The sequence below is a fragment of the Cavia porcellus genome, unplaced genomic scaffold (genome assembly GCF_034190915.1).
Source record: "Cavia porcellus strain 051 isolate PalLab524CR breed Dunkin Hartley unplaced genomic scaffold, mCavPor4.1 scaffold_25, whole genome shotgun sequence".
In the NCBI taxonomy this organism is placed as follows: domain Eukaryota; kingdom Metazoa; phylum Chordata; class Mammalia; order Rodentia; family Caviidae; genus Cavia; species Cavia porcellus.
In genome coordinates, this window is record NW_026947508.1 from 1,946,007 (window position 1) to 1,970,840 (window position 24,834).

At 58.0% G+C, this 24,834-nt stretch overlaps 1 long non-coding RNA gene across 1 annotated transcript in view; it reads left to right on the top strand.

Moving 5' to 3' along the window:
* Positions 1–8,163: 8,163 nt before the first annotated feature.
* LOC134472873 (uncharacterized) overlaps positions 8,164–24,834 on the top strand; it is a 28,002-nt gene continuing 11,331 nt past the window's right edge. The window contains exon 1 of the long non-coding RNA XR_010042852.1: positions 8,164–8,257. This is a non-coding gene — a long non-coding RNA (uncharacterized LOC134472873). The remainder of the gene's footprint in view (positions 8,258–24,834) is intronic.

The window sequence follows — 24,834 nt, forward strand, 5'->3', positions numbered from 1 at the left end:
GGTGGGCTGGGGTGGGGTCCAGGTGCACCCAGCTTGGGGGCTGCAGAAGGGAACTCAGAGACTGGGGTGCCTTCCTGAGGCCACCAGTGACTTCCTTCATGTCCCCTCGGATCCCTGGACACTTGGGGCTGGCAGGGAGCACGCAGACGAGCAGGGGTGAGCGTGTGTGAGCCCTGCAGTTTTCAAGGCCCCTCCAGAGAGGACTCGCCACCCCCAGTCACTGCAGCTGGCCGAGGCTCCCCTGGGTGGGCTTTGGCCTGGTCAGCGGGAGGCAGAGGCTGAGATGCTCACTCCAGGGCTGCCAATGCCACCCGTCTTGTGGCCTCGCTGTGTCTTGGAACAGAGACTGAGGTTGGAGGCGGGGTGTGCCCGGGCAGCCATCCTGCAGGGTGAGGTCACGGGCAGAGCAGGCATGGCCTCGTGCTCCATGTGGGCGCTCCATGGGGCGCTGTTCTGCCCCATCTTCAGGCACCTCCCCAGCCGGCCCACACCCCTGGTCCTCTGCTCTGGAAGCCCCGTTCCTTCCCCACATCTCAGCCCCTCTCCATCACTGAGATGGGGATGGGGCTGGTACGGTTCAGTGGCCAGGCACCGGAGGACCAACGGAGCCCACTGTGCGTCCTACAGTCCTGGCCTTTCTGGGCCTCAGTTTCCCTCTTGCACGCAGCATCACGGTGCTGCTTTCCTCAGAGTCTCCTGGGAGGGACTGGGTCACACAGGACAGCGGGCCCTTATACAGTCCTGACAGGTAACAGGGCTGAGGACCCCGGCTTGCCAGCTCCTCGTGGCTTCTGACTCCAGCGTGTGAGGTGTGGACCACAGCTACCTCTCCCTCTGGGGACACGCAGAGCTTTGTGCTGCTGGGGTTCAGGGTGGCCATGCACGAGCACTTTGCTCCATCTGCCTGCCCAGCTCCTTAGGGATCGCAGTGAGGCAACAGGTGCCTGAGGTGCATCGGTGAGCCCCAGAATGCCCGGAAGGAGGCAGAGAGCTCGACCCTTAGCCTGTAGAGAGTGGGGAGGGAGTGTAAGGGCCCCTCAGGCCTTGCGGGGAACAGAGGAGGAAGACACAGCCCCCACAGGCCCTTGGCAGGAGTTTCGGGCGCTGAGCTCCTGCCCCGCCTCTCTAGGCTCCGAGCCCAGCCTGCCCGCCCCTGCCTCTGGATGTCCTCCCACCCTGGCCCTGCGCTGCGGCCCAGATGGGTACCATGAAGCCTCCAGAACACCTGTGATCGCCACGCCAGCTGCCGGAAATGTGAATGCTCTGTCGACCTGGGCTTCTTTTGGCATCCCGAATTAATTTTGTTTTATTTGGATCATGATGGATTTTAATGTAAGATAACAGCAAACCTGTGCCAACCTCAGGCCGTTTAATAACCAAAACCTTTGATTAAAAATTTTAATCGTCTAGAATGATGTAGCCATGGAGAGAGGGGACATATTAAGTCTCTGCCATTCACATACATTTATTTCATTTGTCTGCCAGAGATGGGGAATCTATTTTCTCTTTTTTCCCCCAAAGAAAACTCCTAAAAAATACTTTGAACTCTCTAAAGCTAGGTAGACCCAGGAGGGCACATTGGCTGAGAGGTGCCAGCTGCAGAGCTCTGGGGTGCAGGAGCGGGCTGGTCGGTGGAGGTGAGCGTGGCCTGCCCTTCCCTGCTCCCCTGTCCCTGCTACGCAACCAAGCCCTTTCCTCTCCTGTGAAATCGCTTTCCTCTCGAGCTGTGTCTGGCCATGCTCCGCCTGCTGTGGTGCTTGGAAGCAGAAGCCACATCTGTGTCTAGAAGACCCAGCAGACCCGGCAGCACCCTCACAGGGGTCCCCCAGGCGGGACCCGGCTTTGCTGCTGAGCTCACTGTGGCCTGAAGCAGAAGGAGCCATCACACCAGCCTCGGTGTCCTCTGCAGAAGAAGGCTGGTGACCACAGCTAACTCTGGTCCCGGGATAGGCTGCCCTCTGCCTGGCTCGCTGGATCTCCCACTCCCGGAGCTGGGCTGGCAGCTGAGGCTCTGCCCAGAGCTGCAGTGTTTCTTCACAGACCGAAGCAACTTAAGGTGCATGTGGTGGGGGTCACCGCTTAGATTAAATCCACTGCCCTTGATGAACGATGCATAAGCTCTTCCTGGAGAGCCTTTTCCCACCGGGACCCAGTGGGCTCTGCAGTGTCTCCACTCTGTCCGCAGGGTCCCCGAGCTGCCAACCAGGATCAGCTGGAGCCTTGGGGACAGAGCTGAGCTGCAGCAACAGCCCTGCACCAGGTGGAAGCCTGTCCCTCATCTCACTGCTGTCCTGTGACTTGCGTCAGAGGACAGGGCAGACGCAGAAAGGAAGACCCCACATCTGCCCAGCCCACGCTCCCCACGGTGGCCTCTGTGTCCCCCTTGCTTAGTGACGATGCAGCCCCAGACCCACAGGGTGACCAGCTCTGAGGACCCAGCTCAGCTGTGGCAGGTGTGGGCTGCAGGTGGCCAGCGTGGTGCTGGCCTGAGAGCCAGACTGGCCGTGGAGGCCGACGGCACCCAGCCCCACTCTGTACCATGCTTGGCCTCACCGAGCCAACTATGTCCACGTCCTGGGTGACAGTCAGGTGCAGGGGTGATTCAGGGGGCCCGAGCCTCCTCCTCTTCAGCCCCTGCTCTGCGGAGACAGCACCTGGCAGCTGCTGTGCCCTGACTGTGAGGTTGAAATCGCTCTCCCAGGAGGGGAGGGGAGGTGGGACCTCAGGGTGCGACGGTCAAGAGAAAAGCCTTCCACCCTGGGAGGTCGCCATCAAGGGTTGGGGAACAGAGATCCCCAGTGCAGCCCCATCTGGACTTTGTGCCTCCTTTGAGGATGAATCACCATGGTCTTCACACCTCTTAGGCTCTGGGACATGATCTTGTGACTCCTGTGGGCTGAGCCAGCATCGAGGTGGGGTCTCGGGGACTTGATCAGACCCAGCCTGCCGGGCACCTCCCTCTTCTCTCCCTTTGGCTACCTGCAGGCCTGGAGTGCTGCAGTGTGAGGGGCCATAGATCCCCACAAGAAGAGGGAGGCCCCTTCCCAGGAGGGCAGAGGTGGGGCCCGTGTCCTGTAGGGTGAAGGTAGTGGTGCGTGGGCATTGGTGCGTAACACAGTAGGGTGTTACCTGGCAGTGCTAGGGTGGTGGTGATTTGCATATGTACATTAGAGGGGCCATACCAAGAGGTCTGGCTGCAGTGCTCATGGGACTTCAGGACTCCTCACCACAGGACTGCAGTAGGCAATTGGGGGTGGCAGCTTTAACAGCAGCCAGTGAGGTGGCATGCGGTCCTCAGAGGTCTGCAGAGGAAGGGCAGGAAACAGGCAGGAGAGGCGAGGACTGGCTGGGTCCCTGCGCTGAGGATGGGGTCCCTGCCCTTGCTACGGTCAGACCACATCCCTGGGTCCATATTGGCAATGATAGGCTGGGTCGTGGGGCATCTCAGGCCCTGCCAAGAGATGCCCTCTCCTGCCTCACCTGTGCACCTGCCTCACCTGTGCCGGGCAGGTGCTCCCAGCCGGAAGCCCCCTGCCCTGGGTCTCCACTCCTTCCCAGCAGGAGCGGGGAGCTGAGAGTGCTCTGCTGCCCACCTTCCACACATCAGAGGCATCTGGTAGTTGCCAGGCCCCACACGGTGGTGTCTGTGAGGCAATTAGCTTGGAAATGGAACTGATTTCTTTAATAAAGTTAGAGTAATACATTCACTCGTTAGACTCTGGGGCTGAAACAGACATTGCGTGTCTGTGTGTGGTGGGAGCGGCGGTGCCGTCCACGCTGTCCTTTCCTTTGAGAGCTGTGAGCCCACTGTGGCTGTGCCCCTTCCCCTGTTAGGGCTGCCACATTCCAGGCAGCAGTGGGGCTGTGGGCTGGGTTAGGTGAGTGAGCAGGCAGGGGGCTCCGTGGTCCTGGGACTAGGCACGAGGTTTGCATGTGGTGAGCAGAACCCAGGCCAGGGGGCTAAAATGAGGAGGGGCAATGGCTCGAGACCCACAGGGTTATGGGACAGAACCAGATCTGCACCCAAGAGACACAGGATGCTTGAAAGGCCCCAGAGCTCCCAGCCTGGGCTGGGGTGTTGGAGCTCTCAGCCGCCTTCCCTGGGCGCCCCTGTCACCCTGCACTCCTGCAGCATCTTCTGTGCTGAGCTGAGGTCTGTGGTGTCTGTCCACTTTGTGCAGCAGCGCTGGGGCCCCAGAGGGCAAGGACTCTCCTGAGAGCACCCAGCCTGGTGCCAGTCCTGCTCTGGGGTTCCCTGTGGGACCCTGGCTCCCAGCCAGTTCCTGTTCTCACATCTGGACATGCCCAGTGGGTTTCTTGGGGGTGAGATGGGCCTGAGCCAAGTGCACTGTCACTGGCTGGATGTGGACGCTGTTCCCCAAAGGCCGTGGAGCAGCTCGTCCTGGAGCTGCAGCCCTGTTCAGTCCCTGGCAAATTCTCCTGTGTGAGTCACTCTGGTGTACCCTACTGAGGGGTCTTGGGCGATAGGAGGTCTTTCAGATCAGAGGGTCTGTTTGGGGGACCTGAGGCACAACCTTCCTGTGTGTTCCTCTGCCGAGATGCTCCCAGCCTCCCCAAATCAAGAGTTCATTTCTCTTCTTCCTTCCCCAGAAGATGTGGCAGTGACTAAAGTTTATCAAACTGTTAAAATTCGCCTTCACGGTGTGTTGGGTGGGGGCTGGGCAGAGTCAGCAGGGGTCTCCTGCCTGTCACATGGGATCTGCCCCAGTATGCCTTCAACAGGGGCTCTCAGCCCTTTCCTCAGGGGTGCAGCCTGTTTGCCGTGGGCAGCTCCTCTGGAGACGGCCTTGGGGTTAGCTTGTGTCTCCTCCTCCCACAGAACCCTTTAGGACCCGATGTCCTCCCAGACCAGCTCTCAGGCCCCTCCTGTGCATAGCTGCGACCTGCCCTCACCAAGTATGTGTCCAGAGATTCCCCGGCTGGCACTGGCCGGAAGCTAGGGGGCTGCCGAGGCCAGGGCTCACCTCCCTCCATGGACCTGGGGGCGGGGTATCCAGGGGAGCATTTGGGGGAGACGTGGGCTCCACGCAGGGAACTGTGACACACTGACTTTGCTTTTGGATCAGGGGGCCAGTGAGGGGCTGCACCTGGAGAGGGCTGGGCTGGGAGGATAAGGTTCTCAGGCCTGTTTCCTCCACTGGTGTCTGACCACATCAGCAGTGTCTGAGCAGCTGTGGGTCATGCCCAAGGGTGCAGAGGTCAACATGTTCTTGTCCCAGACCCACAGGCAGATCTGACTAGGGCAGCAGCTTCAGTTAACTGCTGTCCAGACCAGAAGCTGGGCGTGGAACAGGTGATTCCAGAAATCAGAACTGAAACAGGTGGCCAGCGTGGTTGAGGAGTGGTAAATTCCTCCTTTGCCCACAGTAGGGAGCACGAGCTGGCTGCCTGGTGTCATGGTTCACACACTGTGTCAGTCTGAGAGGTCCGGAAGCTCAGTGACCCAGCCGCTCTCCAGCTGGGGTGCAGCGGACCAGCCTTAGCACTCTAGGTGCTGTTCATGTGCCAGTTTGAGAAGGTCAGAAATTTAACCCATTCAGCAGGGGCCAGGGTGCTCACTTTGTAAAGATCCTCAACCTGTGCAGGAGGAGGGCCCTCGGATGGTGTGAGAGCTGCACCCGCCCAGGGGCATCGCCTGCTTGCAGTGTAAGGGAGGAGAAGGCGCTTGCTCAGCCCCTTTTGCCCTTGCTTTGCTGTCTGCTGCCGCCCTGCACTGTTGCCCTGTGCTGTGCCACCCTGCCTAGGAGCCGGCGGACTGTGGACTGAAACCTCCACACACTGTGAGCTAAACAAACCCTTCCTTTCCTTCCTTCAGTTTGGGTGTCAGGTATTTTGTCTCAGCAATGAGAGAAAAGTAACCAAAAACCCTTTTGTGGGATAAAACCGGGGCAGACCTACCTTATGGGCGGGCCGGGCCCAAGTCACATTCTGACTTCTCCCTGGTGAGATGAGGCAAAGTCAAGGGCACCCCTTCTCATCGTCAGACAGGGGTGAGCCCAAGCCGCGGCCAGCGGGGCCCACACCAGTGACCTAATCGGTCAGCAAGGTGTTTTCCTGGCTGATGCCCAGATGTTGCAGGAAAACTCCCGAGTCAAACTGGGGTTAAGAAGGCAGCTTTTTTTTTTTTCACCTTTTTTTTAATTTAAAGAGAGAAAAAAGAAAAAAAACCCAAAGCAGTAAAAGGGTACAAGTAACACAGAATTTCAAGAAAAAAAAATATACAGTAAGAAATCACTAGCTAATAGATTACATATTGTCATCGTAGAAAAAGGCAGCTTTAATCTGCACAGCAGCTGAGCTGTGGGATTGTTCCTCTCAGGCCGCAAGCCCGGGTTTGCTGACAGCTCGGTTTACACAGCATTTAGGAGCAGAAGTTCAAAGTGATTGACAAAGTCACATAATTGGAGACAAGCACAGGCAGGCAGGCTGGTCTTGGAAAAAGGACTTTTTATGGTGACACAGAAACATTCTGGGAACCAGGAGAGGAGGGCCTGTATGTTAGGGGAGTCCTGGGCCGGCCTGGGGTGCCTTAAGGTACGGACAGTTACTCTGCCTGGGCTCCTCAGAATCTGCTGCGGGCTTCAGACCCTGTCAAGGTTAATTGAACTCAGCAGAGACTTGCTGGGGCCTCTAATTGCTCCTAATTTGCATCATGAATACCTATCAGTTTGCTATTTTGTAAACGTGTTCTCGAAGTGTAATTGTGCCTGAACAGCATAGTCAACACGTAGTAGCCCAGGGGTGGCCTCCCAGAAGGAATTGGGGTGCTGCCACCTGAGGAGGGGTGGGGTACTGGGGACCAGCAGGCTCTGACCTGAGTCGCTCAGACCCCTGGGCATTTGCTCATTCTTTCATTCCTTGGTTCGTTCATTGATCTTCACCGAGAGCCTGCTGTAGCCAGGAGAGGAGATCTCTTTGCTGGTGACACTCAGTGGGTGTGGGCAGTGACTGGTGGACGTCCAGTCACTGGGGGAGGGAGTGGCGGTGGAGGGAGAGTTGGTCTCCTTACGAGATGCCTGGGGGTGACCTTGGCCCTCTCCTCCTCTTTCATTCCCTCCCCCTAGGACCCCAAGATAACAGGCGCACAGGTGCCAGGTGTACCCTGAGGTCCTTAGGGAGACAGGCAAGGAGCTAGGGATGCACAGAGGGACTTGGACATCACCCTGGGTCACACCTATGTTCCCCAGTGGTACACTGCCCCCTTGAGGCCACTTCCTGGTATAGGAGCTGCCAGGCCAGAAGACATGGTCACTGCCCTAAAATGGGCATCACAAGAGTCCATGCTGGGAGGGAGCGACAGTCACACTGTGAGGAAGCCTGACAGTCCTCTGGGACAGCAGCTGGAAGGAGAGCCTGCCCTGGTGACATCCTGGGCTCTGTGTCCCTCCCCGAGCATCTGCCAGTGCTCACGTCAAGGCTGGATTCCCGTGGCGAGGAGCAGCCGGGGCCAGGCGTCCAGAGGGCTGCACGGCCCTGGTTGCCGTCTGCAGAGGGAGGCCTGAGCCGCGCACGCACAGCTCTTGGCATGCTCTCCAAGCATGGGGTGCCCCCAGATGCCACTGGGCTGGCGATGGGATGATGTGGCTAAAGAAAAGAATGTGACCAGACTCGGTTTGTCTTACGAACAGTGACACAATTTGCAAACCAAGAACAAGGCTTGGTGCAAGATCCGTTTGTGCGTGGAGCTTTGACCACCGCAATTTTGAGTCGCCAGTGCCCACGTGAAGGGTGGAACTGTTCAGCTGTGCACGGGCTAATTACCTGAGGAGGCCCCTGCTCTTCTGGGGCCTGAGCCCCGCCTCACGAATTGCCTTGGCCTGGCCTCACTTTGCTAGGCACAAACAACCCCTTCATTTCGAGATTAGCTCTTCACCCACCACGCAGTGTGCCGGGGAGCTCCGCGTTGGGGTGGGGATGGGAATCGGGGAGGGAGGCCGGCCCTCCGGGGTCCGGTGCAGCTGTGGGTGCAGCTGTGAGGCTGGTCTCCGGTCTCATCGGCCCCCAGCGGGTGGAGCTGTGCCCTCTCCCGCGGTCTGCAGGCCGCAGCAGCCAGTAGGCGCGTTCTCAGGTCAGAGGCGGTCCTTGAGGCCCCGCCCAAGCCCCGCCCCTGGGCGTGGTCACAGCGTGAGCGCTGTGCTTTGATCCGGGGTTTGTGACGACCTGTGCTCCGAGTCTATCTTTCCTACGGTTCCCAGAGGAAGTAGACTGCAATTGCCTCCCCTTCTTTGTTTAGAAGGTAACAATAGCTGCTAATTACGCCGTGTTTACTACATCTGAGCCTTGGCTCACGGGGTCTCTTTTAATCCTGTTAGGCGATGTGTGAATGGCACCTCCAGCCAGCAGGGGTTCAGTTAGTCTCCGTGCAAGCTGCCAGCACCTGAGCACGGAGCCCAGCGAGGATCTAGGATCCTCAGACTGAAAGCACACCCCTGAGCCCCCCAGCCCACCCCGGCAGCACGCAGCGCCCCTACCCGGCCAGGCAGCCGGCTGAGCGCCTTCCTACTCTGCAGAGGCGCGGTGAGGAAGGCTCGGGAAAGCTGCGCACACCAGCTCTCGGGGCTGGCCCCACGATGCATCCTTGAGTCCCTATCGCCTGTGCAGGATTCAGCAAGTTAAAAACAGCAGACTGTGTCTGCATTGCACAGCTGTGCGGGGACTGCTCGCCACCCAGCCCCTCGGGGTACTCAGCGTGGTTTGTTGCCCAGGTTTTTCCCCTTTCGAGATTCTAATTCTTTTTCTTTCCTCTTGCGTGATCTGTGGTTAGCACTCCTAAAATTCCTCCAGTCTGAATGTCACCGTGAAAAGTCCCAGGAATTTCATCTAAAAATTACCCTGAAATCATGCGATTCTGACCCAGCCATGTTCCTGCAAGTGGCAGGATTTCTGCTGTGTCCCCCGGTCCAGGGTGTCCCTGGGCTCCTCCGGGGTCTTGGGCTCTGCTGGCCTGGGTTTTGGAGCAGGGTGTGTAACCCCCGCTGGGGTGCAGCCTGGGGCTGTGTGTTTGGAGGAGGAGTGGGGAGGCACAGGCCTGTCCTCTCTGTCCCTCTTTCCACTGGAGAGAGGCTTACAACCTCCCAACCGTTTGGTGGTCCCCAGGGCAAACAGCTGAGCCAGCAGCCATGAGCAGCAGCGACCCCGGGGAATGCGCTCTGGAGCTGCCCCAGTACGCGGTGCCTTTCACAGCCGGGGCTCCTGGCAGCCCGTGCCCACAGGAGCCAGCGGGCAGCTGCTCTTGTCCAGGCCGGACACCCCCAGGGACACAGGCCAGCCGCCTCCAGCCAAGGCGAGCGCTGTTCTCCAGGTGTTGACACGGCTGAGTGGAGGAAAGTGTTGAAGCAGCAGACGTGTTAGAGACGCGGTTAGATGCTGCTTCGGAGCTGGGAGTGAACGGGCCTGGCTTCCGGCAGACGCTGGGTCCTGGCGCCCTGGTAGCTAGCTGCGTGTGCTGGCAGAGGTGACAGCGGCGGGCGGGGCTGGCCAGTCTCCCCCAGAGATGGTGCCTGAGTCTGAGCGGGTGGCAGGGAGGCAGAGAAGAGCCGTCACTGGCCTGCTGGGGAGGCCGCTGCAGGTGGCGCCTCCTGCTGCTCGGGCTGGAGCCTTTGTCAGAGGTTGCTGGGCCTCTGCACCCCAGGGCAGGGCGGGGCAGAAGGAGCAAAAGGGAGAGGAGAAGGAACACGGGGACACCGTGCACCTAACCTGCAGGCTCCATGTGCGATGCCCTCTCACCCTGAGGTTTGTGCCCCAAGGTAGCCCCGGCCTGAGCAGCCTGCTGCACCCTTGACTTTACATGCACCCCACATGGAGCCCCGGGTCGTCTGAGGCAGCCCTGGAGGACCCCGGCCCCCCTCCTCCCCGCTCCTCCTCCACCCCCTGAGCCCTGCCTGTGCATTCCCCACCCCAGCACTTTCAGGGCCACTGCTCCTAGCGACAGGAGGCTGGCAATAACAATAATTTATTGGGGGGATGTTGATAAAGCCCTGCTTATTGCAAACAGTAAATTAGAAGTGAGTACATCCACCTTTATTTCCCACCCGGGGACCAATAACCACTCTCGGTGAACTCGGAGGAGACGCGAACGGGATACAGAACAATCGTTCAGCCTCACCCGTCCTACCAGCAGCCTCGTAAAAATTAAGGAATCATTTTTCAAAGAGATAAGGGCTTTAGGGACACAAAAATCAAAACAACCAAATTGTTCCTACCCGGAGGAGGTACACGCGGGATGGGAAGGGATTTCTTTTCCCATTTTTAATTTACAAGAACCTTGTAAACTACAAATTAAAGGCGCGATAGCGATTCAGAAGACTTGATTCATTAAGCCTTTATTTACCCTTAATGCCTCCAAAGGAACATAATTTGCCCACCGAACATGAGTTACGGGCTCGGCGCCGACACGCCCCATGCACATCGCAGGCTCTCCTGGGTGGTGACGCTCCGCTGAGTGCTGGGGTCATCGTCCTGGGGCCAGGTCTGAGCGATTTGCTTCCCAGCCGTGGAACGGGTCCACGTCCCACATCCCGTGTCCCTCGCCCAGCCTGCTGACTCTACAGACACCGCGCCTGTTCGCAGTTTCTGTTACCCACGGCAGACTTCGGCCCAAATCTATGAACCTGAAAATTCCAGATGTGAGGAGCGGACACATTACAGACTGTGCTGGCTTCTGAGACTGGAGGGAAGCCCTCTGCCCGCCGGGTCCCCCAGCTGTGAGCCGCCGCTGTGTCCCGGCTGGCTGGGAGCTGTCTAGGTTGCCTGGGATGGGTGGTCCTCTTGGCTGTCACCTAAGTGAATGGTCCCCAAGCCCAAGAGTAGTGACGGTAAATGGTATCGGCGCTGTAGTGGGTCTGCTGCACGGCTGGCTGTTAGTCTTCTCTGGTGCCTCATTTATGGACTAAACTTCGTGGGTCGCAGAACCAGCCCTGACCCAGGCATGCACAGGGGTGCCGTGTTCAAGCTCGCGGGCCTGATAAGCATAAGTATGTTTTTCAGTGTGGGAGGGAAGGGACGGGCGTGATGGGGTGTGCTTTGATCCCCTTTTGTGCTGGTGTTGGGCGGAGGCAGGGCCTGGTCACTATGTCCCCTCCGTGTGTATGGGCACATTCTCGGTGTGACCTGAGTACTGTAACCAGTGTGAGCTGTGACCCTTTACTGCCCAGCCCCAGGCAGGACAGAAACCTGAACAGGCGCGGAGCCTGCAAAGACCCTGCTTCCAAAGGTCACGCATGGGTGGGCCCAGGAATCCCATGCCTCTTCTAGAGGACAGAGTTCAACACCTTACAGAGCTGGCCCCTGCTTCTGTCTAGCAAGACTTGGGGGGAACTGAGGCATGGAAGTGAGGTGTGAGGAGGGTACCGGGGGGAGGGGTGGTGGGTCGCTGGGAGGGAACCTGCTTTGCATGCTACTGCCCAGATGTCCTGTGAGGTGCATGTCCAATGCCATGGCCGATGGAGGGTCGGGGTGCTCAGGACAGGCTGGGAGATGCACGGACAGCCCTTGCGGCTGACAGTCTTCCCGAGCCATCAGAAACTGTCCCTGGTGGGTGGCCACGTGTGTCCAGTGTGCATGGGCTTCTGTCCTGTCTGCACTGAAGCTGGAGGACGAGTGACTTCCTCTCCCTGGGTGGCCGGGTGGTGCAGGCTCGGCCGATTTTTTTTTTTTTTAACCGGTACTGGGGATCGAACTCACAACTGCCTGCTTGCAAGGCAGGCGCTTATGCTGCTGAGCTAAATCCCCAGACCACCATTGTTGGTTATTAAGAGGGTCCCTTCATTAGGTATCTCCTTCACGCTTCATTAGCCCCTTTGTGGTTCCAGAGGATTTCAGGCATCACCAGGTGTGAGATAATTTATTTTATTAGGCAATCTGTTTTCTGGGTATAGTTTTAAAGGTCAGTTATTTAATATAAGCAGAGGGGTGCAGCGTGAAGATCTGGTTTTCCTGGGACAGAAGCCCTGAGCTTTGCTGTGATTTGGGAAAGAGCCAAGACCCCGGGGCAGGATTGGAGCTGGGGTGGGTGCACCCTCATCAGGCCAGGGCACCCAACAGTGAGAGGTGGCGGTGACCACAGAGGAGAAAATGGGCTGGCGGGAGGTGGCGGGCTCTCTGTGGTCGAGGCTGTGGGAGTGGAGGAAGGTGCAGAGCCGATCTTGCCCAGGACACTGAGATCTGCTGGGCCCTTTGTGCCTTGTGAATAATGAATAAAAACACACGGTGAATATTTAACCAGAAGAAACACACTCCCAGCCAAAAACAGCTGTCAGGGATCGCTTTCATCTGTGCGTACAGCAAGTTGCCTTTGGGGCTGGGAAAGGACGCCTGGCTGCATGCTGCGTCCCTTGCTGGGGTGGGTTCGAGTGCAGCCCGGTGCTCTGACTCCTGACTGGCTGCTTTCCGGGGGAGAGGGATGCTCTTCAGCCTGGATCCTGCCTGACAAGTGTGGCGAGATGGCTCTCTGGGGATTAATACTGACAAGGCACAGGACTATGTAACTGTGGGTGAGCACAGTCACCAAAGGCACAGCCTCACTATGTGTGGGGAGCTCCGAGCCAGCGATCTGCTCTCCTCCTGAGCATGAAGTGAGCATTGCTCCCGGGGTACAGCGGAGGAAACGGCCCTGAACTCAGGCTCTCGGATCACCCGTGCAGCTGGGCTGTCGTGCTGCTGTCTACATGGCAGCCTGCCGCCTCTGCAGGGGCTGGGCGTGGACCACTGGCTGCAGAACTGCCAGTCTCGGGAAGCTGGACACAGTCACCCCCAGCCCCCGTAGATCCATACTCAGCGCACTACAGGGACAGATAAACTAGGGGAGAACAGTGTTTCCCCGCGTTGCCTGGGGACTGTATCGTGGTTTACCAATCCCGACGCTCTTGTTGGGCAGGAACTATGAGCCTGGGCTGACCGCCGTGAGCAGAAATGAATGGGTGCCCTTATTCCTGGGTTACGCGGTTAAATCAATTAGCGGGTTATTGTTTATGCTGGCAAACATTTGTGCTCGCTCTCCCTTTTGTTGGTGGTGTAATCTGTTCCAAGCTCCCAGAGATGAACCCCTGGTTTGAAAGTGGGTCATCAGAAAATAACGGCAGGGAAGCAAATAGAAATACAAACGGCACTGCTGGAGTCACTTCAGCAGGGTAAACAGTGCGCGGGGTCAGCGGGCTACAGACGACGGTACCCGGCAGGGTTGTGAGCTGCGATGTGTGCACACAGCCAAGGAGAAGAGCTCCCAGAGTGCAGCAGGGGACCTCAGAAAGCGGGACCTCTGCGAGCGACTGCTTCTTGTCCCCAGGCTGCATTTCCTCCAGGCACAGTGACAGTGACCTGGGAGATTGCAGAAGGGCAGAGAGATGGCTCTGGTCACTCCAGTGAGCTGCTCCTGACAAAGTCTAATTACATTTCCTGGCACAAAACTGATCGCACGGTGCAGCTGGTGAGTCCGAGGTGGAGCTGGGGCGCTGGGCTGCGCGAGGACGTGGGTGGACCGAGCGGCTTCCACTTCCCTCCATGAAGCCGGAGGATGGAGCTCAGGCGAACACGAGGAGGAGGCACGGGCAGGAGAAGCTCTTCAGGTTCCTCCTCTCACCCGGAGGCTGTGTCACCCGGTGGCCACCCGTGATGCAGTGACTGCCTGAGAGGATGTCACTGGGACGGGGTTTCCTGACTCGAGTTTACTCTCCTAGCGCAAGATGATTTTCTCCCCCAGAGACTGATGTGCACACTGGACATGGTTGCCCTACAGTGGGACAGTCCCCATGGTGGGAACAAAGGCTCAGTTCTCTTAGGCTTTTACCCAGAGGGACACCCACATCCCCAGCCTCGAGCCCCGATGTTCATGTGCTCTGGAGTGGCTCAGTGAGGAGCACACGCTTCTGTCCCTGCAGACTGAGCATCTCGGCACCCCAAAGGATGGCCAGGACCTCCCGTCCCCAGTAAGAAGGGGTAGGGTAACCCAGATGTGGATTTCTATGGTCACAGTTGTCCTCATCAAGCCGGTGCAGGGCCCTGTGGATGTCACCAATGCCATGTAGCCCTCAGCGTCACTGCCAAGGTCTCCACATGCCGTGCACAGCTTCATCTGAGTGCTCTGAGCTCGTGGCCATGTACAAGGAGAATTTGCATGTACTCGAGGCCTGCTGGCTGGCTTGGCACCAATGTCTCTGGAATTTGACATCTTGATGCCCCGAGGAAGCATTTATTTGGTGCCTATCTGTGGCTGGCACTATCTTGGTTATTCTTCTGTTGGCGCTGAGACAAAATACCTGACACCTAAAATGAAGGAAGGAAAGGTTTATTTAGCTCACCGTTTGTGGAGGTTTCAGTCCATAATCAGCTGGCTCCAAGGCGGGGTGGCAGGGCACAGGGCAGCAGTTCAAGGCAGCAGAAGACAGCAAAAGCAGCCAGAGCAAGGGAGCAAGCCCCTTCTCCTCCCTTATACAGTAAGCAGGCTGTGCGCCTTATGCAGGTGTAGCGCTCACACCATCTGCGTGCCCTCCTCTTGCACAGGCTGAGGATGTCTACAAAGTGAGGACCCAGGCCCCCGCTGAGTCACTTAAACTACAATGAACAACACCCTAGAGCAGTAAGCTCTACCCCCAGGATGGAGAGCTGCTCAGTTCCTCAGCTAAGCTTCTGGACTTCTCAAGCTCCCTCAGCCGGCCCGCAGGACTGGTGGCTTTGGAGGGCTGGCAGCGCTGAGGACTGAACGACGTAGTTTACAAGCTGCAGGAGGATGTCTGTGGGATTCCAAGACCCTGACGGAGTGCGCGCAGGACTCGGTGAGGGAAAGGTGATGATCGATTTCTGATGCAGAGGCGAAATGGAGCCTGGGTGCAACCCACAACAGCTACTTTTGTTTAGGGGGAGCTGACTGAGGCCGGGCACTTGGCAGGCAGCTTTGTACAGTGTGTGAGGAACAGCTTCGGCGCATGTGTTAGAAATCCTCAAGTAACACTGGCTTTAGTATGTCTAAGGTTAAAGAGTGGACGGTTCTGAGCTGCTTCAGGGGTTCGAGCATTCTTAGGGTCCCTCATATTTCCTCTATGTCATATGAACCTTCCATTCTTAAAGTAATCTCAATATGGATGCTGGAGCTCCAGCCATCACATTTTTATTCTACCCTAAGGAAAAAAGTGTAGTGGAGGACGAAAGGGTGATGCAGCTCCATGTAAGGGGCTTTCCTGGAAATCCTAATTCTTTGACCACCGAGGCTGTGGCTGTTGCAGTCTTCTGGACTGGATGACAGCCTTCAATAGACTTCTTTCCTCTGCACAGTGGCTGAGACTACGGAAATAAGTCATTGCACTTCAGCTGTCTTCTGAGTGCTCTGGACCACTCTGGGAGCCTAAGGTCATGGAGTAGCTGGGTCTCGACACCCCTGGGCCTCTCCTGCACTTGTGCGTGGCCATCCTTCTCTATGTGTCATGTCTGGATTCCCCTCTGTGATGGGACACGGGTGTGTCGGGTGAGGTCCCCTCTAATGACCTCACTTAACTGAGCGAATCACATCTGCGACCCCGAGGAACCTGGAGTTCTGAGGTCCTGTTGGTGAGGGTCATGGTGCATGACTTTGGGTTAAGAGTGGGTCCTGTGTGACTTCTGTCCCAGGCACACTCATGGAGCACCAGAGGTCATGGAGGGCTTGGGTCCCGGCTCTCCTGCTCAGTGCCTGGATCAATAGCAGGTGCCAGGACTGTGCAGGCTGAGGATCAGCCCCAGGGCTGCATCTTCTGGGCTCTGGGCATCTGTGGCACAGCGGTGGGCATTAGGGTCTCCCAGGGGTGAGCCCTCCATATTCCCTGTGCCACCCCAGCGGGTCTTTCCTGCCCTCCGTGGTGGCAGCCAGCTCTCCCTCTCATGGATTCCAGCCCTGGGAGAGGCTGGGCCACAGGAGAGATGCACGAGTGAGGGCAGAGGGCCAAGCCATTTACCCACAGTCCCTCAGTGACTCCTGAGCATGGCATGCCCTGAGCGTGGCATGCAGGTCACCTGTGGGTGACTGGAGTCTAAGCATGGGACAAGTGTATGCTTCCTAGTAAGAGTCCACCCTGTGGGACCTCCCATGAGCTCATGCCCTGCAGGGTGGGGCAAGAACCTCGGCTCCCTGGCTGGAGGTGTGACATCTGCTGTCCCAGGACTGTCTGGCTCACATGTCACCCTCCAAGGATGACGGGCTTGAAACCGGCCATCTAGGTGACATGATGTGGTGCCCAGGGAGGGGGAGCCTGCAGTCAGCACACAGAGGCTTCAAGGTCTGTGGGGACAAGGAGGAAAGTGTCTCTGTCTCTCTGGGGCTTGGGCTGCCTGTGCTCTCTGGCTTGATGACAGATAGAGGCCTTGTGGACGAAACGTCAGGACGCAGGCAGCCGAAGCCCTGCAAAGGCAGAGGGGGCCCCATAAGATGCTGGGAAACTCAGTACAGAGCAGGAGAGGGTGTCCGCAAAGAGGTCACTTGTGAATGTGACACTCTGTGCACAGGATCCACGAGCGTGGGGCCCAGGAGCCCATCCTGGCCCCTGCTTCCCACAGGGCATCCCTCTGGCCACCACCTGGCCTGAGGGCTTTGTGGGCTGAGCGGTATTTACTTTGGAGCAAGATGACTTCAGCCCCAAACTGGACCCCCAGCACAGGGCCTCCAGAGGAACGAGGCAGGGGCAGCAGTGTCTCCTAGAGGGGGGAGAAGGACCCCAAGTTCTCCTCTTCCCATGCAGATAGGGTGTGGGACTCTCAGGCAAACCCACAGGCCTCCCAGGCTCTCAGAGGGTGCCAGGGTGGCAGTTCCAGGTCTGACAGCATGATAGAGGGCGGAGGGGGCACTCTGGGTGGCAGGGAGGGGTGCCAGTTCCAGGGTCTGCAGGGCAGACTGCTGGTCCCCATCACCCTCCCTGCAGCCTTCTGCCTGCCAGGAGCAAGGCCAGGCTGTGTCCCTGTGCTGGGTGTGCAGCCCTGACCCTGGCCCCTCCCTCCCTCCTGTGAGATACGGGGTCCAAGGTGAGCCTGTCTCCTGACCATGGCTGGTGGCCCATGTGAGGCCATTGAATCACTTCCTGTGAGCCTTAGGTTTGGAGGGGGGCAGGGGCATTTGGACTGGCATCTCTTGGAGGAGCTGAAGCAGCACACTCTGGAAGTGTTAGAAGGAACGTAGCTTCTTCCATGAGGGTGGGGCACAGAGCTCAAAGCAAGGAGGGGAGTAGAGGGGAGGGGAGAGGAGGGGAGGGGAGAGGAGGGGAGAGGAGGGTTAGGGTTAGGGTTAGGGTATGGAGCAGCTGGCCGGATGCATGTCAGGGCGGGCAGGGAGGTCGCGAGCCCACTTGCAAGAGGCGGGAGTCCAGGAGAGGACCCGGGTCAGCCTGTACGGGTCCCTGCAGTGTGAGACATAACCCTAGAACCAGGGCTCTGTGGAGTTCATGTGGAAAGGGTGGAGCGAGCCCGGGGGAAAGACAGCCGCTCCCTGGGGGAAGTCTCCTTCAGCACCAGGGACAGCGCCGGCCTCTGCGTGACTGGGGTCTCACGCTTGGCTGTCTGGGCTGTGACAATTTGGAACCCTTGATTACCAATCTGGCAGTGACCTTCAGGATAATACAAGCCAGCTCTTCAATTTTACAGATGAGGAAGCTGAGCAGAAACGGCGAGGTGGTTTTCTCTGGGTCATGGGTTTGGTCTACACTAAGACAGGGACTAAATTCCGGCAGCTAAGGACCCCATATGTCTCCTGTCTCATTATGACAATGGAAGAGGCACGTGCTGTCCCTCCTGCCGAAGCCACCAGACTCCTGCTCATGGCGGGGAGCAGAGCCGCTGCCTGCGGCCTGTGTACAGGCCCTGCAGCTGGTCTGTGGGTGGCAGCACTGCCAGGACCACTAGGCTCTGCTCACTCGTAGCCTGGAGTCCCCATTCCCTGCACCTGGCCACGACAGCTGCTTTGAGGACTTAATGGCACACACACATGCACACATACACATACACACACACACACACACATGCACTCACACGCAGTGACACACACACACACACACACACAGTCAGTCACCTTCCACTGCAGAGGATCTGGCTAACTTTCCCAAGGACTCAGGCCACGGAAAGGCCCTGGGCTCGGTGTGGTGTCACTCTCAGGCTCCTAAGTCCCTGTTCCCGTTTCTGTTTCTCTCTGCTGTCCACACCTTGGTGTCCACCTGCTCGTCCCCGGGCTGTCTCTGTTCCACTGCTGGCCCTGCTCCATGCGGGTATGTTTACCGCAGGGAGTGTGCTGCTCCCTACTTCTTAGCCGCAGCCTCTTCTGTCCTGCCAGTCTCAGGAGCGCTGCCTGTGCTGGTGGGGAATTTCTACCACGGCTGCTTTGCGGTGAGCAGGTCGTGGTGCTGGACCCCTGGTGCGAGTGTCTGGAAATGCTTTCCCAGAAGTGTGGACTTTTCCTGGTTCCTCGTGGGCGGGTGGTTTTGGACCATGTGTTGGATATTTGGGTACTGTGTTCCGGGGTTCTGGTCTTAGCTGGAGTGCATGTGTAGTGCTGGTTTTCTTTTTTTTGTGCTAATCACTAGGCTGTTGGGCTCCTTATGCTCAGGCCCTGGGTGACATCTGGCCTTCTGAGGGTTGTGGTTCAATGCCAGCTTCATTCTCAGAGTTTCGGGCCTGTCCTTCCTGTCCACTCCCAGAGGCCAGTGCAGGACCCAGGTTTGTCTGTCACTCAGCTCTCTCGCATGACTTTTTCACACCATTAGGACAAGATCCTCGAATACAGCCTGGGAATAAGCCCAGCATCACTGTCCCCAGCTCTCCCCGTCTCCCTGGGATTCCCGGACTCTCTGAGCTCCCCTGTGACTCTGCGGCCTGAGAGTTGGAGCCTTCATAAACCTGCTCTGCCATGGCACCCCACACTCACCCTGCCGGCAGCCCAGAGGGCGAGGACAGGGAGGAGCAGGGCAGGGGACGGGTGTCCCACCCTTGGAGGAGCATGCATCTCCATCCCTCGAGCATGAGGCACCGAGAGGCCCTGGCTGTGCCATGTGGCCTGGGACTGCCTTCCCGCTCTGGCCCTTCACTGTGAGGGTGGAGGGCCTGGGCTCGGGGCTTTGCCTAAGGAGCTTTCAGTTTGGGTTCCAGAAGGAAAAAGAAGGCACTTGGAGCCCTGCAGAGCCTGGCAGAAGGAGCAGCACCCCGCCAATCCGCGGCCCTTGAGCGGAGGAGGAAGCAGCCACCCGCCCGTGCCGGAGTTGTTTCTCTCTGCTGCTGAGAAGCTGGCGATTACCCTCATTTCCAGCATAACTGATGGCCAGAGGGGACCGCAGACGCTCGCCAGGGGCTCTTCTGACAAAAGTACTTGAAAACGCCATCACACACCAGGAAAATATTCTATTATTTTTAAATACTATTACTGCTAATAAGAGTCTAACAGCTTCCACTTCACTGTAATTTAATTAGCAATCACATGGGTTTGGGTGCGTGAGACCTGATTTAATGATGTCACTGTGTGATTCGGGGACTTACTGCTGCAAAGCGCAGGAGACAGCACGGGGCTGGGCATCTGGGTTCCTGTGCACTAAGCCAGGGGTACTTGGGATCTCGCTGGCTCTGGAGCTGTGGCCGGCCGCGTCCTTTGCTTGGCCTGGGGCCTGGGCTGTGGCTCTGTCCCAGGACCCTTCATCACTGCCTCCTCCTTGGAGCACCCCACTGCCGGCCCTCTCCAGCCGCCAGGTGGTTCTGGTTGGGCTGAGTCGAGTCTGCAGAGGATTCATTTCTGGCTTCTCTTGGTGTTGGGAAGCCAGGCCTCTGAGCCCATGGAGGAAGCCACACGAAGCCAGGCAGGCGTCTCTAGGGCTGGGTCAGACACAGGCACACATAGCTTTCGGGAGAGAGAGAAAGCCTCTGGCACATCTGTGTGGTGCTCTTAGGTCTCCAGGGCATGGGGACACCACTTGATCATCTGTAAAGTCCTGCTCAGGTGAGCGAGGCTGGCATCCCTCACCTGAAGAGCAGCCGAGAAAGGAGCCCTGCAGATGCCCGGGTGAGCCCGACCCTGAGCTCCTGCAGGCTGCCACCCGCAAGGGGAGTGATGGAACCCAGGCATCTTCTTGCCAGTGGACTTGACCTCCAGCTTCCTGCAGCTGACTTCAGGGACTGATGTTCTGAATCTGAGTTTGTGCCCACATCTGTGGCCCACTGCAGTCTCAGGAGGATACGTCCAGCTGCACAGCTGATTCCCAGCCTGTGGGAATGAGGGACGGCCTGGGAAGGGGACCAGCTTGGGAGCCATGGCCTCTCTTCTGAGGCTTGGGGCTCCCTTGGGGCTCTCTATGAAGAAGGAACAGGAGGACCCTACACCTCTGCATGGGGCAGGAAGAAGTGGCCACGGCCTCTAGACCAGAGGTGCCACAGAGGGGGGACCCTGAGGCTGTGTAGCCCAGAACCTCAGCACGGGAAAGGCGAGAAGCCAGCTGCAGTCAGGCTCAGTCATGTGTAGCTTGCAGTGCCAGGGACACTTTCTCTGAGGATGGAGTGGAGTGGGCAGCCCTGGGCATTGTCTGGTCACCTGATCCTCCTCCTGAGGCCAATGTGCAGCCTGGCTCAGGCACTGCCTCCTCCCTGAACCTCACAGACCTGGCGTGCTTGTGGACAAAGGCAGCTGTGACATATTGGGGGCGGCCAGGCTGGCATTCATGGAGCTTTGGCATCCAGATGGCCCTGAAATTGTTGATCAAAGCTGCCCAATTAGGCAGTGGCCTTGTTGGGGTGATTAATTAAGGGGAAGCACTGGGCTGAGGGGCCAGGTGTGAGGGCACTGAGTGCCTCCCTCGCAGGGCACGGGCCAGGTGGTCCTCCCCATGACTGCTGCTGGCCTTAACTTTGTGGCTTTCAGGGTGAACCCCTGGAGGTGTTTCCTTGGCTCTGATTCCAGGGTGGTGGCATGTGGGCATCGTGTGTCCATGCCCAGCCTCACACCCTGTCCAGCAGCTCTCTCCCCAGCAGGAGGGATGAAGGAGTGAGGAGTGACCCTCTACCCAGCGAGGGCAGCAGGATGCAGTGCTGACCTGAGGACCCTGTCCAGGATCTGGGACCTTCAAAGACTCAGCGCAAGAAGCAGAGACACAGAACCCCACCCATGGCCCCGGAAATCAGGGCAGCTAACTCAGTTCAGCTGCTGCCACGGGCAAGGGAGTCCTGGCTCAGTACTGGGACTTCTGTGGATCCTTGGCTTCTGGGTCCCACCCCATGTGGGTGACCAGAGCAGAGGCCACGGGGAGAACAGCAGGCCCTCCTGTGGTGGTTTTTCTGGCCCCTGGCTGAGCATCGCTGGCCTGTCAAGGTTCAGAGACATTTCCCAAATGTCATTTGTGGCTGTGAATCGCTCGGGCCTGAGATCACAGGCTGAGCGCAGGTGGACGGGTGTAACATGAGACGGGGAGGACCCTGGGGCTCCTGGAGCACCCTTGCTTGGCTTGCCTTGGGGGCACAAGCAGCCCTGAGAGCCCGGGAGTCAGCTTCTGCAGCTGCTATGAGGAGGAAGCCCAACCGGACAGCTGAAAACAGCCAAGATGCCTCCTCCCCAGCCTGAAGCCGGAGCCGAGGTCCAGAGCTGAGGTCAGTGTCTGCGGGTGTGGCCCCTCCAGGCCTCCGTGGGTCCATCTGTTTTTGCCTCTCTCCAGCTTCTGGTGGCCGACCGTCCTTGCACCTCCTCAGCCTGTGGATGTGTCACCCTCATCACGAGCCCCCTGCACACGTGTCTCTGCCCTGACCCTGCATCTCTGTCTCCTTATAGGGGCACCACATGTCTGGGGCGGGGGCCAGCGTGAATTCAGTGTTACCTCATCTTCGTTAGCCAGTCCTGTCTTCAAAGACCCTGTTCCCAAACAAGGCCACATTCTGAGTCCCTGGAGCGGGGAGTTGGGGGACCCAGTTCAGCCCAGTGTGGGGCGCCAGGGTCAGGGTGGGGAAGCAGCCCCGAGTGCAGGACTCCACCCTCAGGACTCCACACGATCCTGGGCCCAGGCTTGGGCTCCACCCTCTTGCTGGTGGCCCTGTCCTTAGGCCTCAGCGGCGGGGGCCTGGGTGAGAACGGGTCCTCCTCTCTCTGCTGTGATGGCAGTGGCTCCGGGGCAGCTCCTCACCTCAGCTGGTGTTTGGATCTCATCGAAGGCTCCTCTTTGGACCGCAGTGGGGGTCATCAGTGACCAATTCTCATGGAAAGTGGTGCTCGCTGTAAACCATGCCTGGACTTTAAAGTTCGCCACTCTGGCATTTACTATCCCAGTGAGCTTCTTGAATGGAGGATCACAGACCAGTGCTTCTGCCTCCACCAGGTGGCCCCGTGCTCCCTCATTCCAGACACTTAGCAAGGAATTGGGGGCGGGAGGAACCCAGGGGCACAGGTGAACAGGTGCGGCCTGGCAACTGTGGAGCCAGCCATGGACAGAAGCTGCCCTCAGGTTTTCAGTGTGAAGTGTCCATGCCCACAGGCTTGGCGGGTTTCCCCAGAGATTCCTGGGTGACGTCCCCAGAGACCAGTATGCAGGGACAGACAGGGACTCTGGGTTCAAACTCGGTGACTACAAGAAGTCCTGATGGCTGTGAGTGGGTGGAAGAGGACCAGAGGGGCAATGCTCTCCAGGCCTCTCTCTCGATCCCCAGTGGCTAGGTGATCCAGATCCCAGCAGGCTGCTGCCCCCTCACATTCTGTGGCTCTCGTGATGTGCAGCTGGCGAGTGCAAGTCTAGCTCAAGAGGCGTGTCCTGTGGGCTCTGCGTCTCCTGGGTGACCGACAGCCGATATACTGGAGAGAATATTGGTTCTTCATGGTGATGGGGAGACACCACGTATCTGCAGGGAGTCGTAACTGACGGCCAGGCAGGAGCAACGCCACTGCGAAAGACGAGTCTTTGTAGTTCTCTTAGCACATAGATGCTGTGTTTGTGCCAGGCTGAGGGCACCAGCCCTCCTCAGGATAGTGCCAGGCTACCCTACTGTGTGCAGCAGCTGCCTTGTGCTCCCGAGGGCCTGGCACGTTTGCGTTTCTGGGATTGTCCTCTCTGGTATGGAGCAGAGGAGGGAACGTCAGCTGCCTGAGGTCAAACCAAGCTGCTAGAGAGTCAGACTGGCCCTACTAAGAGAGGCTGGGGGAGAAGGGACCATGGGCTGGGCCTGAGCTAGGGACCCCCACCAGCTCATTTGGGCAGGGAGATTCCAGGCTGGGGCAGGCATGGCTGGGTGGGAGGAGGGACACCCCACCCAAGGACACCCCGAGCCCTGGGTGCTCAGCAGTTTTTGGAACACAGATAGGCTGGGGTTGAGGAGTGTGGCCAGCTCGGCTTGGGCCCTGTCTCCTCCCTCGGGAGCAGGTGCATCTTCAGGACCCCACCCCTGCTATGATCCTGGATCACAACCAGATCTCTCCAGCTCTTGCTGACTGGCTGCTGATCGAAGGTGTCTGTGAATTTGTAAAGATGATTTAGGGGAAAATCACGGATGCCCTGGTCTGCTGTGACCCTCTCCTAGCCCACCTACTATGGAAACAAGGACCCTGCCTCCTTCCTGTGGGAAAGCACAGTCCTTCCAGCTCAGGTGCAGCCTGTGACCTCCAGAGACAGGTCAGGGCTCTGTGTCCCACAGCTTCACTCAGGCTGTCACAGATGCCCAGCCAAGTGTCCCTTCTAGGCTCTCATTTTCCTTTCAAAGACTGGACAGAATGAGTAACGTATGCAGAGCTTTCTACAATGGCTAAAGGCATGAGATATACAAAAAGAAATAAGAACCAGGTGAAAAGGAAATGTGTCCTGCACGGAGAAGGCAGTGGCTGCCCAGCTGACGGCTAGTGACTTTAATACCCTCCTCTGATGTCATGGCTAGGCTGTCCTATCAAAATCCTGCTCTCCTGCTGGGATTCTCTGATTGGTTCTAGGTGTGGGGCGTGGCTGCTGTTCTGTGCCTGTGTCCTGGCCATGACTGAGGGATCATCCCCGCCTAACCCTGACCCTAACCCTAATCTACTGCTTCAGTGCCTGCTTAGGAGAATGTTACAGGTGAAAGACGGCAACAGACCATGTAGTCTAGTGCCCCAGAGGGACTAGATGTACCCAATAGTAAAAAATGCAATAAAATAAAATACAAAATAAAATCGCACACCTGTGACCCTAGAATTAGGTGATGGATGCAGGTAGAATAGTTTTCCATCATCCTGGGCTACATAACAAGTTCAAGGCCAGCCTAGGTGACACTGCAAGACATTGTCTCAAAACACAAAGCAAAACAGAGTTTAAATCTGGGTGTGCTCCAGCCAATCTGGGAAATGGGGCTGTCCAAGCTCTCGCCATTTCCTTTGCTAGCGGGCTTTCCAGAGCCTTTCCATCAGTGCTCACAGACCCCCTGACTGCAGAATGTACCTGTGGGAGGGGCCAAGAGGCTCATAAGGTCTGGAGGTGCCGGTGGGGCCAAGTTCCCTTTTGTTTTTTGTTCATTCACTCAATGCTCAGTCTCTGAGGACCCCAGGAACCGTGTGCCCTGGCTCCTGCCCTCCGTCCATAGTGGGCGCTGACCATGAGCTTCAGGTTGCCGGGAGATGAAGCCCAGGCAAGGCCGAGCCTGTGACTCCAGTCTGCAGGTGCAGAGGGCGGTGAGGTCCTCTGCCTGGATCCGTGCAAACACTCGAGGCAGACAGGTGTGTCCTTGCTTGTCACACTGCTTCCAAGCCCACGTCGGCTGGGGGCGGTGGGAGCCCTGGTCTCTGAGCAGCCAGGGATGTGACCTGATTTACACTTACCAGTCTCCTGGCCCTTGGGTGGAGCTGCTCATTTCTGGATTTCTGCTTTCAGAGCACGGTTTGACCTTGACCCTGCC